Source organism: Balaenoptera ricei, chromosome 12 (genome assembly GCF_028023285.1).
Source record: "Balaenoptera ricei isolate mBalRic1 chromosome 12, mBalRic1.hap2, whole genome shotgun sequence".
Lineage (NCBI taxonomy): Eukaryota > Metazoa > Chordata > Mammalia > Artiodactyla > Balaenopteridae > Balaenoptera > Balaenoptera ricei.
In genome coordinates, this window is record NC_082650.1 from 25739691 (window position 1) to 25755828 (window position 16138).

Below are 16138 nucleotides of genomic sequence, written 5' to 3' on the forward strand. Positions count from 1 at the left end.
GAAGTGTGGTCTGATGATAATTAAGTTTTGGCTTTAAAAAAAAAAAAGTGTCCAGAAGTGTGTATGCGTTTCTGTAGCTTTGCCAGAGTTAAGAAGTTTGAGCTGCCTCTGAAGTATTGACTGCAGGGAGGCGGGGTTTTTTGTCTCCAATGAGGTGGCTTCAGTGTTGGGAAAGCCTATCGCCTTTCATAGGAGCGCTTACTCTGTAATCCAAGCAATAGCCACACAGCCCGTTTTATTGTTTGTGGAGTCCTGTGGCTCCTGAGTGCTTCACAGACAGGAAAGAGGGCAAGTGGGTGGTTTACAATTCTGTGCTGAGCTGGGGCAAGTGAGCTGAACTCTTTGATTTCTCCCAAGTCACCTGTGTGGGTGAACTTTAAACTAGGCGCCTGGGTTGATGCTGAATCTTTCTCTCCAGCCTGAGGAGTTCCTTCTGTCTGCAACAGACGGCTGGCTTTCCGCCCTTGTGGGGAAACATGCCTGGGAGAGGAGTAGGATTACAGTATGGGATGCTAGGTACACACCAAAGAGTCGGAGTGCCTTGGTCCTGTTCTTCACCAAGTCCTGACAAGCGTTCCTGAAATGAACACCCTGCTTCATTTTTAAAATTATACTTTTAGTTATTTTTATTTTCATATTTTCTGGGGCCGAGGTGGGGACTGTGGATAGTCCTGATCTAGAGAGACCAGGTACCACAATGTGGCTAGGGTAAAAAAAAAAATTTTTTTTTTGTTTCCTAATCTCTCATTTTTCTTTTCTTTATAACTGGGTGACATAGAAGCAATCTTTCTGCAGAATGCCCTGCCTGACTCTCAGTATTGTCTGAACAAGTAGGAAGGAGCAGTTTCATTGAAAGGACCTGGAACGATTTTTAAAAACGAGCTTTTTGTTGGCTGGACTGTCCTTTGTCTATAGTTGATTCTGATGTGAAAGAAGATGAAAAAGGAAGGCTCTTCAGGTTCCTTCAGACTCAAGTCAAACCCAGGTTCCCTCTCACGTGCTGTGAGTTGGATAAATTTCTCCTCCTTGTCCAGGCAGACAAAGAGGCTGTTTCGCAGTGATGGAGAGCTCTCGGTTTGTGGGCAGCAGGTGGAAGCGGATGATGAAAACTGGACCTACAGAATCCAGCCCAGAAAAGGTGACTTGACTTTTTTTTATTTAAACGTTTTTAGGAGTTTACTATCTAGAATTCTTTGTTTCTGTCACTGATTTGTGTTCACGATTTTTGGCCCCGTTAGGAGTTTTTGTGTGTTTTTGTATTGGAATTCAGGGTCACTCATTTGTTTGCGTGTCTAAAATAGAAATGCTCCTTCAATTAGATTCAACCTGGGATTGTGTCCTTCTAAGAAGGATAAAATAGCTGTTATGTGTCCTCAGTACTGCCCCCCCCCCCCAATCATATCCACACGCTCATGTGACTTCTGCAAAGTTCAGTGGTAAACTACATCCTGGGAGGAATCTTCTGCTCTCTACAACAATTGAAAGTTAGGACATGGAGCCCTTTTCTGAAACAGTGCGCTGAGAAAACTTTGGGAATCGTGGGTAAACTTTTTGCATATTTCTTTAAGAAGACTGATGAATTACACGCACGCTTGAATTAAACAGGTGTTGGGGTGACATCGAGGAAATGAACACACGAAGTGCTGGCCCTTGATATCCTGGCCAGAAGGAGTTTTTGGATTTCTTTCAAGTTTCTTTTCAGACCATTGCTGGTCTCTGTTCTCAGGTTTAGCATGTTTTGTCTTCTTCAAGGTGAAGAAAAATATCAGTCCTGGTGGAAAAGAGGGAACTATTTCAGTGTTTCTTAAACACACCCCTGTTTTATATTTAGAATTTCTGAGGTCTTCCTTTTAGAATGTTTACTGGAGAGACTGAATTGTTAGGCTCTAAAATGGTTTCTCCATTCAGAGCTGTGTCACAGCCCAGTGGGGGAGCACTGTTTAAGGTTTACAAAGGAACCTCGTCCAGACATTCCACATGCTTGTATTTTCCCTGTTTATCACATTCTTCCCGTGCCAAGAGAAGCCTCACTAAAACCTTTCAGGGACCTGTCCTCCCCCTTCTTTTGGGAAATAAAACTGCTGAAACATGAGAGAACTGAGTTAAATATGTGCTTATGGGGACAGTAATTATATTCCATGGACTGAGAATTAAACGCACCCTTCTTCATGGATAATGTGGGTTAAGCCATTTGCTCTTGTCTGTTAAACTGTGGCACAAGAGGGCCTAGTTAATGCTCTTTGAAGATGTCAGTTGTTTATTATGTCAAGAAGGGGGTCCACAGTGGTCTGCTGATACTGAGCCGAAATACACAGGTTTTTAGTTCAGATGCTGTATAATTGCCAGGCGTAGAAAAGCCATTTGTGCTTTCTGGCTGGAGTTGTGTAGTTTAGTAAGTCCATGAACTTTACTTTTCTAAATCGGGAATAAGCTGCGGTTTTGGTAAATGGGTGGGTTGTAATGTTCAAAGGGTGGATACAGTAGTGCTGTGGTCGCGCGAGGGTGTAGTTTTAATTCTTTTGGCTTTTGCCAGAGGTTGCTTTTTTATGACTTGTTTTGTTTTATATCAACCGCTGTCAAGTTTCTGTTAAAGATTGTGTACATGTGAGCACGCGGCTTTAGGATTTCCGTCATAGATGCGCCATCTAAATTAAAAAGGGAAAGAGGCTGTGAATTTGCATGGATTAGTTTTAGTTGGGAAATGAAGCAAATACTGTACACTTGACTTGTGAAAAATAAAGAAGTCGTTGTAAAGACCAGGGGCGATTTGTAGAGGGAGGACTTGTTTATGTAACAATACAAAAGATTGTGCCCTTTATCCCTTACAGTAATAGGGGATACAGTAGCCTCATGAAGATAAATGGTGGCATAATACAGTGTGTAAATTTATATGGTGCTTAGAAATAGTTGGACATGGATAATATTATCACTTTTGACATGTGCAGTTAGGGGAAAGTCCTTAAAAAGCTGCCTATAGATCAGAATTCGTGGTCTTAGATTCTTTTTTCATATTTGACTTGCAAAAGAAAATTGGCTCCCAACTTTGACATGTTGCCTCAGGGGCATTATAACAGTTGATCTTTATTCCACATAATTCTTTCCTTTGGAGAAATACAGAGTGACATTTGTTTACGCTTACAGATCAAAAGAGGGAAAATCTTTCAGAAAAGTTATACAGGATTGGAGTTTTGTTTCTTTTTTTTTTTTTTTTTTTTTTTGGAGCATCAAATAAGCTAAATGTCTAACAAGGATTATCAGTCAGTGCTAAGAATGCCCAATGGCCATATTAGGATTTGTTTGCAAATAAATATGCATTGAAGACATGTTGGTCTGATGGGGATTGTGTAGCATCTTTCTTTTATATCTGTCTGCCTAGACCACAGGCATCCGAATCCACTTTCCTGTCAGCCTGCTCCCTAACCCCCGACCTTATAGTCACATTTTTTGATATACACAGGTTTCTAAAAGCCTGCTCTCCCTTCTTCTCCCATGCATACATATACTGCCATCAAGCAGTGACAGCCAGAAGTAGGGCAGTGTAGCTTAACAAGTCAGCCTGCGTCAGTGGTCCTGTCTGTGTTCTTCCCTCTACCCGCCCCACCCCCCCAAGGGATCTCTATCTGATAAGGTGTCCGGTGAGGTGGCCGGTTCTACAGGCTTTCTCCCTCCCATCCAGCAGCTGCTGCAAGGCCAGAGTGCTTGCCCTGCTCCCTGCCTACATCTCCAGGTCGCATTGCTTTGCACAATTAGACCACCGAATCCCTACTATCAGTGTAGGTAGTATGTTGAATAAGATGCACGTTCATTTTATAAAACAGTTCTTTCAAGTTTTGTTTTAGAAGTTCTTTTTATACTGAATCTCCACGCTAGATTGCTTATCAGTAACATCAGAATAAAGTGTTTGAGTGGTTACCTTTATGGATATCTATCAGTACATAGAACCATAGCTTTACAATCCAGTGTTACCGTTTATACTCGAAAAGCTAAGGATAAAATTCCTGAGCCTAAAAAGTGACTAGAAGATACGCATTTATGTGTCCAAAGCAATCACAAGTAAGGACCTGTGTGCTTTCTCTTGTTCTAGCACATGGCAAGTTTCAAAACCCTCTTGCATTGACATTTGTACTCTGGAAGGTAAAAATGAATTGAGTAACAGCAGTGACCCGTCCGTATATTCTTCGTGTGATGTGACCCACTCTAACAGCAGATGATGTTTCGACTTAATTAGCCATAAAAATCAAGGGTGTGAATCACTGTTCTTTTGAATGTTACATTTAGTGAGTCATGAGCTGTTTTACTGGATGCCTGTGTAGTCAAAAAGTAGAAGTCAGCTGTAGATGAGACCATATGTTGCTTTTCACGTGGAGTTGTGAGAGTATTTAGGAGGAGTTCTCATTGAGTACCACGTGTGGGATACGGAGAAATGTAGCGCACAGGCCCTGAAGTCATGGAGTTCATACTTCAGTGGAGAAGCAGATAAGGCATTTAAGGGAGAATTAAAGAGAAAATGCAGGATAATTGTGAAAAAGTGTAAAGTGAGTGGCTTAGATGAGAAGGTACTTTATCTGGAGCATTTCCATGTTTTGCATGGTCTTCTGGCTGTGCATTGATTTCAACAATATTTAATGAGCTCCTGCTTTGTTTCCAGCACTGTGGAAGGTTCTCAAGGGAAACTAATGATCAGTAGTATTTATTCTGTGCTTCCCCTATCTTGCTTACTTAACTCTTCTCTTGTCAATTAAAACCAAAAGAGGAGGAATAATAATGGCGTATCCTCTCATTGAGCAGAGCGTGTTTTGTTGGAGCCCCAGTTCCGTGTTCAGCTGGGCAGAGGCATGATTGATGATCCTGGTATTGGCAGGTCAAGAGACTGGGTAATTGACATGCCAGGCTGCAATTTAAAAAATGCTTTCATTCTGTTCTTCTGGACATTGCCATATGTATTAACAGCATTACAAAATTTGAATCATTTGGATTTCCGTTCCCTCCCTTTCCAGGAATGACAAAAATGACCAGAGAATGACCTTACTAGATATCAAGGGTAATGAATAATCCATACACTAGATAATCAATTGTGTGGCGTCGGCTGTATTTAAAATAATTTCATCCCAGTGTCCTCCCTAATAAAATAGTTGCAGAAAACAGAATCCTTGTGCATAATTAGATTAGCAGTGACTTCAGATATTACAGTGGAGGAAAATGGCATGGCAGACCAAAAGCAGCAAGGTCAAGATCCTGTTTCTATGTAAATACCTGTAATTTATTTTTGATCATAAAATCCTTAACAGTATAAGATTTAAGAACATTTCCTTCATGGCATTAAAAAAACCTGAAAAATATTAGCAGATATTGTCAAAGCAGAACCCCAAATTTGATAGTAAAATTAAACAAGTAATATTTATCCTGAGGGTCACTATGTACGTTGGAAAAATAGCTCAATGGAGTTTATCTTGGTGTCTTAATAAAAAGAGAGAAGAAGAATATTCTCAGTGCAGGAATGTAATGTTTTCTTTCTTTCTACTGAAGCTGAGATTCTGTGAGAGAGACAGTGAGTGCCACTTAATATTTTATCTGGTTCATCGAGACTGCCCTTTATTAACCTTTGATTGTTTTTTCTTTTGAAGTTGGGAATCTCTGTTGTCTCGCTGCCTTGCTTTATTGCAAAAGTGATCCTGTTTGTTATTAAATTGATGAAGTTCTATTGAAATGATATTTTAACTAATACCCTTCTTTTATTTACTTGTTTTTAAAAGTTTGTGGGTTTGTTTTGAGACTTAGATACTTATTTAGATTACTGGAAGTATCGTAGAGTAATGAAGGAAGTCACGTATTGTCAGAGCTTGGGTTTGGAAGTGAGTAACCTGTGTTCTTTTTCTTTCTTTTTTAAAATTCAATTAATTAATTAATTTACAATTTAACGTATAGTTATAGTTAATATAGTTAATATAGCCTGTGTTCTTTTCCATGGAAATGTCTTTACTGGGTTTTGAAAACTTTTTGGAAATTGTTCTTTTCAAACAGTTATTTTAAAAATAATTCAAAAAGACACTGCACATTAATTAGGGTTAATTTTTATGTCTCTTACAATTCATATTATATTTATATAATTATGTATCAATATTATAGTCATAGAAAGTGTTATATTTTCATGTAATTTCAGGGGTTTGGGGTTTATCTATCATTTTCTATCAAATTGAATGATGTGTGTGTGTGTGTTTTGTTTTTACCACAGTATTTCCTATCAAATACTTCAGGTAGCTCCAATCTTATGAGTTTTACCTCAAGGCCTGTTGTGTCTGCACCCATTTGTCCATCCTTACTGTGGTCCAGGCCCTCATCAGCTCTTCCCTGGCCTTCTGAATGGTCTTCTACTCTTGTTCTCTTCACTCTTGCCGCCTTTGAGCTGTTCTTGGGTCTACACTGTAAACAGAGTGATCTTCCTAAACTACAAATACCGTAGCCCCCCCTTATCCACGGGTCCACTTCCTACGGTTTCAGTTACCCGTGGTCAACTGTAATCCGAAAATATTAAAGGAAAATTCCAGGAATAATTCATAAGTTTTAAATTGCACGTCATTCTGAATAGCATGATGAAAGCTACCAACATCCTGCCCTGTCCTGCCAGAGACGTGAATCATCCTTTTGCTCAGGGTATCCTGCCTGTCAGGCACTTAATAGCCGTCTCATCTCGGTTATCGGATCGACTGGTGTGGTATCGTGGTATCGCAGTGCTTGTGTTCTTGTCACCCTCATTATACTTAATAACAGCCCCAAAGTGCAAGAATAATGATGTTGATAATTCAGATGAGCCAAAGAGAAGCCATAAAGTGCGTCCTTTAAGTGAAAAGGTGAACTTCTCAACGTAGGTATAGAAAAAAAAAATCGTATGCTGAGGTTGCTAAGATCTACGGTAAGAAGGAATCTTCTGTCTGTGAAATTATGAGGAAGGAAAAAGAAATTCGTGCAAGTTTTGCTGTTGCACCTCAAACTGCAAAAGTTACAGCCACAGTGTGTGATAAGTGCTTAGTTAAGATGGAAAAGACATTAAATTTGTACAATAAGATATTCTGAAAGAAAGAGAGAGACCATATCCACATGACTTTTTTTACAGTATCTTGTCATAACTGTTCTATTTTATTATTGGTTATTGCTGCTAATCTCTTATTGTGCCTAACTTATAAATTAAACTTTATCATAGGTATGTATAGGAAAAAACAGCATACGTAGGATTCGGTACTATCCTCGGTTTCAGACACCCACTGGGGGTCTTGGAACGTATCCCCCGTGGATAAAGGGGGACTACTGTCTAATGGGGTCATTCTTCTGTGGCTCCCAGTGTGCATGGAATGAAGTCCTTATCATTTAACATAGCAGGAGATCCTCCTCCATCTGACTCCTCCCTGTCCCCTCTCCCTTTTAACTCCAGAAATAGCAAACAGACCCACAGCTCTTTCACAACTCCAGAACTTTCATCTCCCACTCCCTGAGTCAGGATGCTCCAGTCTCCTCCTCTGTCTGTTAACTTCCTGCTTTAAAACTGTGAAGTCCTCCCTGATTCCCAGAGGGTAGAGCTGATTTCTCCCTTCTCTGTGTTATTCCTGACCTCCTGCATACCTTTGTAATTGCGTCTATCACACACCGGGTTGTACTTATTTGTTTACTCGTCTGTGCCTTGAGCTAGACTGTGAATTCTTTTAGGACAGAGACCAAGTCTTCCTTATCTTTTTTATCCCCAAGGCTAAGTACCCAATAAAGGGATGCTGGCTGGGTGAACGTAACCCACCTGGGACACTGTTACTAGTGCTGTTTGCCCTGGCCCACGTGCCGAACAGTACTCTCTGAATTTGCTTACAGCATGGTGGGTTATAGGTAGCACTGCATGCTTACTTTGTCGATTATACTGATGAATATAATCTTACAAGTGCTCCTGACTCTGGACTTTTCTGAGTGTAGCAAAAGAGAGGGTGCAGTTTGTGGGAACATAAATTTGGTGGCAGTCTGCCGTTTCCTGTTGCTGCACGCAAACAGTGCACGTATGAGACACTTCGTACGAGCGTTCGGTCCTGGCTGTTTTGACCATGAGTAAAGTTGACTTAGTGAACAGGGGTGAGGTGTGGGTTGGGCGATGCCATGCCTGAGAAGGAGAGGCAGCTCGGCGCTATCACAATCTTTTCTTAACCGGTTTTCCTGCTTTCGCTCTTGTTCTCCCTCACCCCAAGCCAGGCAGTCTTAACACAGCAGCCTCAGCAACCCTGTAAAACATCAAACATAGGTCGAGCCGTGTCACTTCACTGCTTAAAACCCTTCTCAGACAGTTTAATAACGTCTTTACAGTGTTCTCTGAGGCCCTGTGTGATGGGCCACCCTCGCCCCATTGCGTCCCCGGCTTCATCACCTGTGCTTTCCCTTCACTCTCCACCAAGTCAGACCAGGCTCCTTGCTGCTGTGAGAACACGCCGTGCAGCTTGACCTTGCCCTCCGCTTAGAATCCCAGCTGTGCACACCATTCTCTCTCTCCCTCTCTCACTTTTGCCAGGTCTTCGCTCAAAAATCACCAGGGACCTTATTTAAAATTGCCACATCTTCAGAGAGTTGGCACATGTGTGGTCTCCCCATTTCCCACGCCATCCTGTGGAACAGTGTGATTGGCTCAGTACCACTGGTCCCACCGTAAGACTAGGCTCCAAGGGAAGCATCTTGCCCTCTGCAGCTGTATTCCTTTCCTTTGGTGCTCTGCCTTGTGGACGATGAGGATATAGTCTAAGCGAGGACACCAGAGTCTGAACTTGGGTGCACCTGCTGTGGGGTTGCTTAATGCCAGCAGCCCTACACAGAGCTGCCTATAGGAAGTTGATCTTTTCATGAAGCCAAGCTTCAAGTATTTACCGATGTGAATAATTTTCCTATTCCAAGGTAATGTTTGTCACTACTTATCAGCAAATAGAAAGGCATGCGTGATCTAAGCATTCTTTGATGCTGTCACTTGATGATAGACTTAGCACTTATGTTTTCAAATAAACATATATGTTCTCCCAGACCTACAGTAGTGTAAGCCATGACTCCATCTGGCACAACTTCTGCTGACATCTCTTATCACATGGTCGTATCAATGTTAGTGTCCCCCATTGAACTCTGAAACCCTAAGGGAAGATAATTTTCCTTTTTTGCCTTTGTGCTACCTGGACATTTTACAGTGCTTAGAACAGAATATATTAGATGGTCAATAAATATTTATCAGACTAAGAAAATACAAAATGTTTCCTTATAAAACAAATATCTAAGAGAAAGAAATGAAGGGAAACAAAGATTTAAAAAGCATATACACAAGTAGCTTGAGACCTTAATAAAGTTCCAAGTGGATTTCCACCTGCAAAAAATAATAATAATAATAAAATTGCCACATCTTCATCCTGACCCTTCTATCCATATCTCTGTTTTACTCTGAAGCGCTTTCCACCATCTAATATACTATATACTTTTCGTATTTATTTTCAGTACTGCCTGTCTCCTCAAACTAGAATTTAACCTCTAAGACAGGAGTGATTTTTTGGGTTTGTTTCGACAACCAGTGTTTCCCCAGGCCTGGCCCATAGTAAGTGTTCAGTAAATTTTCATTGGAAGGGAATGAATGATGCAAAGACCACTAGATCAGGAAATCTGGATGTTTTGCTTCTGTCACTCGCTAATTGTGTGACCTGAAACAAATCACATGATCTGTTTAAGCTCTAGTTTTCATTTCTGTAAAATAGGATAATACCTATTCATCATACATATGGGTAGCAGGTACAGCTTGTTTATTGAACAGATGAGTGTGTGTTTTATAGATACTGTATCAGCCTACAGATTGAATCTGGTTGTATTTAATGGTACTGCCCCTGGGTTGGCAATCCCTTCACTATCAATAGTTGAGTCAAAAGATGTCTTTATCCTAGTATAGAATATATATATACTAATCTCAGAATTTTCAGTATAGAAGTAATTGCTTTTAAACTACTTGTGTAACCTAGGCAACCCAAATGGAAGCTATCACTTCTTTTACATAATTTTCAAGTAATTTATACCTCAGTTTTTATGTCAAATCCTGAAATGATTAAAATACTAAATTGAAAGTCGTGTCTAAATCAGTCAAGCCCCCGCCTCCCTTAAGTATTAACAATAGCTAACATTTAATGGGTGCTTGCCATGGCTCGACACTCTTAATGACACAGTACATGAATGAACTCATTTAATAAATACTGTCTGGATACCATAATTAGTCAATAAAAATAATAGTTGGTTTGATAAGGAAGGATTAGATCATTAGGGAGAACTGAAAACTGGGCAGAGAAACTTATATGTGGTGAGACAGGGAACCAAGCATAATTCTTCAGAAAGAGGAATGGCATTGAAAGCACTTAGGGCATTTTGGGGTCTTTGACTCGTTAGCTTCTGTTTTCAGGGCAAATGCTCTGCTTTGAGACTATTTGGGTATGTGCTTATTTGAAGCTCTTTTAAGTCTAGCCTGTGTCTCATCCAGTGTCTTGTACTTTACAGATAGTGAGTAAATACTAGTTGTGTGAACACATGATAAGCAGTGCTGAAGGAAATTGCTCTGGTTTTGGCGTGCAGAATGGATTGGAGCGTTTGGAACTAGAATCCTGCCATATAGGGGCTGTAGAGGTTGAAAAGAGGCAAAAGTGCTGGTCAAAGCGATTATGTAGGCATGTGAGGAAAACAGTTATGGAACCACAGATTTCGATGTTAGGCCCTCTTTGTTAAGGTAAGTCATAGGTTTTAATAATTACTTGTTAGTGTAGCAACAGTATCTGTGATTTTCAAAGGTATAGTTATACTTTTCTAGCTTTATGAAATGTGGGTAGTTACACCTTGTACTTCTAATCTTCCTAATTAAAGGTGATATTTATGGTGATCACTGTGATGATAAACGTGATTGGAAAACTTACATGTAATCAATGTACACATTGTCCCTAGACACAGATGTGTGTGGTGTGAGGCTGGGGGAGCCAGAAGCTGGTTGCAGTGATGTCTCTGCGGTCTGCCCCGCTGTCTCTGTGGTCTGCCCCGCTTCAGCCTTTACTGAACTTCTCTGTACCATCCAATGCAGCATTGCAAGGTGTTCTCTATCATTTATAACTGACATTTGATGACCGGCTAGTCACCAGAGATATTAGATCAACAGCTATTTATTTAGTTCTTGCTAGAACCCATCACTATGCTGGGTGTATCACATTTTGGCCATTTATACATGTACAGTACATGGTGAGCGCTTGCCTAGGGAGCAGGTGTCTGAGACCATCTCCCTAGGGGCATTTGTTAGCCGGAGTTCTCAGTTAGTTCCCTCCCTCAATACCACCCTTTACTTAGACTTATTCCCAGGATCTGGGTGTGGGTTGTGGATTCTTGTGTTTTGAGAGCTACTATTGCCTTGTAGACTTGATATAAAGCAACACCTTGAGAAAGCCACTTGGAAGAGTGAGCCTCTCCTAGATTCAACGTGAAAATGGCTTGGCTTGTGAGTGACCTTGAGTGACCTGACACACAGCCTTCCCTAGAGCAGGCGCTCATTAAGACTGGTGCAATGAAGAGTGACTCTATCCTGCCATTTTCATGCCCTCCTATTTTCAGAAAAGGCTGTGTTGGGGGCAGTAATGAATGGAAGATAATGAAAGAAGGTGGCAATAGATAGGAGGGAAGAAGGGAGGATAAAGATATAAGGAGAGAAGAGATAATGAGTCTCCATATGTCTCTATTCTGCCTTCTTTTTGCCAACACTTTTCTGATCCCATCTTCTAAATCAATAAAATAATAGTAGTCTACTGGAACTCTGACATGTTTCTGCATATGCCCCTTGCAGGACTAATTGTGCGCTTGTAATAGTTAAGGTTTGTTTGCTTTTAAGGCATAGCTTAATAAAGTTTCTGTACAGGGTTGAAAGAAGTGTGGAGTAAGGATAAAGGCTAATCTGTTCACTGGTTAATATAATTTCAGTGGTGCAAGTGAATTGTCAGATTAGAGTTTAATGTATATTTATCTTTCTCTAAGGGAAGCCCAGTTATAAGTAAAAGCCACAAGCAGTTGAGATTTCAGTAAACTGTATCACTTGATTTTGGGGGTTTTGTAAGTAAACTTTAAAAAGAGAAAGTGAGAATAAATATATTTTATTGTTGTTACAATTCCTTTGCCTCTATTCCTGAAGGTTCTCTTTCACTTTGTAACTAGAAACACCTCAGCTAAAGTAGAAGCTGGGTATCTGGTGTTTCTGGATTACATTTTGAGATAAACCAGAATTCCTACCTGGACACAGGTGTGTATTGCTTCAGTCTTGAGTGGCTGGGGATTCTTTTGCAAAGAATACAGAAGTCAGTTTGAGTTTACCCTGGTGGGCGGTTGTTGGATTGGTTGCTCTGGTCATCTTGACTGGTGGTTATTTATTTACATGCTATTTTTTCACCAACGGAAAGTACATGGAGTGCTTTGACTTCCTGGAAAAAGAACTTTGATTTTCACCTTAAAGTAATTTTACTGCAGAGTTAATCAACACACTGTATTCCAACTATAAAAAGATCATTTAAGTCCTTTTCTTCCTTGCTAGCTTTCCACGTCCAATTCTTTGTCCTTAGGTATGAATGTCTGAATGTTGTTCTGTTCTAAGGACCCCGGTTCTGTTTGATTTGTAAGCAATTTTTGAGACAGCTTGTTGCATTTGGGATGTTCTTGTGTGCTTTAGGAAGCTGGAGAGTTTGGGATTGCTCTCCTTCAGTGTTCCTTTGGATCATCAGACCTTGGTTACTTCCCACACACTGGGGTATGCGTTAGTTTGTCCCGTGGATCTGTGTGCTCCTGTCATTGTAACTAGGGGAGAGTTATGTAACTGAGTTTAGAAATCCAAAAGGTTATGTTTCAATTCCAGCTAATAAAGGTCTGAACAAAAACACAATTGCTAAAGTTTCCTCTAGTTTATCTGAGAAAGTTAAGCTAAGTTTCTCTCCAATAAGTGTTTGTTTGGAATGGGAGAAAGAACCTTCTGTAGTAGACCTATGATGCGAATGTTGAGTTTTTCAGTGCCCAAGAAGTTTAATTATAGTTGTTTAAGTCAGTGACTTTCAAAAGTTTTGCCTGTGTCCAGAGTAACAAGTACACGTTACTTTTGTTCCTAGTCTATACAACGCATATAAACACACACATATATACACACACATACATTCATATACATATATACACACATTTGCATCTATATAAAATGAAACAAAAGCTTTGTGAAACTACTTACCTTTATTGCATGGCTACATGTGATACCCTCTCTTTTCTGTTCTGTTTTATTCTGTTGTATCTTATTAGACAGAAGACGTCAGTCCCGACCTACTAAACTGATTTTTATCACTACCTATTAGGTCACAACCTTTGACTGGCAAAATAATGCTTTCAGAAGACTTCACTTCTGGTGGTAGGGTTTTATTATGCTGTGTTCCAGATAGCTCCCTCACAAAGTTTCTGCAGCTAGTCCGTCATCGTATTACTGTTGTAGGAAGGCCTCGAACACCAGAAGTATCTTGAGGTGGAATGCAGATTAGTGATGCATCTCAGAAAAACCACCTGGTCTGAGAACTGAGCAACGCTGTTGAGCACCTGAGCATTCACTCACCATAGTAAGTCCTCTTCTAGGTTTCCCTCTGTGCCCCTCCCAGCCCAGGGCCATGCTGGTGGATAAGGGGAAATGCTTGAAAACTCGCAGGCAGGACTGAGCGATTTCCAGCATGGACCTTGCTGCCTGCTGGAGTACAGCTGTGCAGAGCCTGCTAATGCACTCCGTGCGTTACTTGCACCTGCTCACCGGCCCAAGGGAAAGCTCATGAATAGCAATGTCTGACGAATATCTGCCCTAATCTGGAGATTTCTCTGTCATTATGCTTACTGGCCTGTTGTGCATCCCCCATAGAGGAAAATTAGTTGAGAAATTCAGTCCATTAAACTTTACTTTCAAATGGTTGGACTCTACCCTGTATGTATCAGAGATCCTATGTCTGAACTGGAGGAAAAGCTGCATTTTCTTTGAAACAAAGTTATTGTAAAAAAACTGACGACTGGGGGCTTCCCTGGTGGCGCAGTGGTTGGGAATCTGCCTGCCAATGCAGGGAACACGGGTTCGAGCCCTAGTCTGGGAAGATCCCACATGCCGCAGAGCAACTGCCCCTGTGAGCCACAATTACTGAGCCTGTGCGTCTGGAGTCTGTGATCCGCAGCAAGAGAGGCCGCGATAGTGAGAGGCCCGCGCACTGCGATGAAGAGTGGCCCCTGCTTGCCACAACTAGAGAAAGCCCTCGCACAGAAACGAAGACCCAATACAGCCATAAATAAATAAATAAATAAATAAATAAATAAATAAATAAATAAATAAAAACTGACGACTGATAAGAGATGCTTTTCTGAATTGTGTTCATATGGACTACATGTTAGCTTATATAAAACCTTAGAGGAAGATGTCTTTTATTATTTGTATTTCTGTATAACAGAAGCTTGCTTCATTCATAGTTCAGAATTCTAAAACAATTTAAAAAATGTTAATGAACGTCTTTCTAAAATTTGCTCTGCAGATAGAGTCTGTTTGCAGGTCATACTTTACCCAGTACTCACTCTGTACAGTCTCATTTCATTGTTCTGACAGTGGTGTGAGACGGGCAGGACGGTGTCGGTGGCGTTTACCTAACCCTTTTGTGCTGAGAAAGCTGTCCCTGAGAGATTAAGTGACTTGCCTGAAGCCTTAGAGATAATAATGGAATAGTTGGGTTTGAATTCACTTCTTATGACTTAGTCCCTCCCTCTCTGCATGACACTGTGCAGTATCTCTGCTCAATCCTCAGGACAATCGAAGGTTGAAGGTTGTTTGGATGCTGTGGTGTCACTGTGAATAGTCATTGAACCTTGTAAGTACCTGGTGACACCCTGGTGGTTATTGAGGTTTGTAAGGATCTTTGCTTTGGCATGAGGTGGGTCTCCACTGCCTGCTTCTTAGTCCACTTTTGCTGTAAGGCTGTGAGCTTTCTCTTTTCACCCACATAGTCGTGCCTGCCTCTTGTCCCCACCATTGTCTGCTCTGGGGTTTCTAATATGTTACCTTGTGTGGAGGGTCTGGACAATCCAGTTTATTACAACAGTAATGACCGGAGGATCATAATAAGATCCGAAACCACAGTCCTTGTGAGTATTGCTATCTGGTAGCACAAGTATGGCTATCTTGTGTCTTGGCCATATTTTGAGTGGTTGAGTGGTTGAGTTTTTCAGAAAAGTGATCTCTTAATAAGTGGGATGTTCTGTAATATGTAAATATGTTTTTTCCATGTTTATCTTCTTCTGTGGGATTTTTTTTTTTTTTTACTACAGTTAAATAAAGCACATGTTTGCATTAAGATATAGAGTTGTGACTATATTTGGGCATCCCAGTTCTTTTTGTAAATGTTAAATTTTAAACACATCTATAAAATCACTCTGAGTTTCCAAGTAGGATTACTGCATTGTTGCACTTAAGCAAGCATTGCTTTTCAGCTTTGGTCTCATCGTTAACCACTTTCTCTAATGATGTGTTGAGTTCTCACTCGCCTCTCTTCTCTCTATCTGATAGCTGGACACCAAATATATTTTTTTGTTTTTCATGTGGTTGAAATGGCCTCTCCGTATCTTCACTTTCATATCTGCTTCTAAAAAAGTCAAAAGATGGTGACAATAAGACATGTTTCTATTATCTGAAATCAGTTCTACTCCACTAAACTTTTTTGGCCAAACACTTAAGTGACGTTTGATCCTCCTGAACACAAATGGGAGTTATATAAAATGTGACTGAAAAAGCTGATTTGTCTCTGCTTTTTCTGTGAATTTCTTAATAAACCACTAATACACCAATACTTGGAACTAATATGACCTTTTAATAGTCTCTGTTGAAATAGTCCTCATTTTGCAGCCTAGCCCTCATTTTGGCTCACAGTAATTGCTCAGTGAATGCTTTGATTTATACATAGGAGAGCTGCAAAAATGCTCGGGTGCAATTTGAATACATTGAAAATAGAGATGTAGAAAATACTTTTTTTCTATGACTCAAGAAATGAGGCTCAGAGAAAAGTAACCATTTCCAAAAGTATTGCTTTCT

General features: G+C 40.5%; 1 protein-coding gene across 1 annotated transcript in view; it reads left to right on the top strand.

Annotated features, from left to right (window-relative positions):
• NHSL1 (NHS like 1) overlaps positions 1 to 16138 on the top strand; it is a 238868-nt gene that overhangs the window by 110246 nt on the left and 112484 nt on the right. The gene's annotated exons all lie outside the window — the stretch shown is intronic.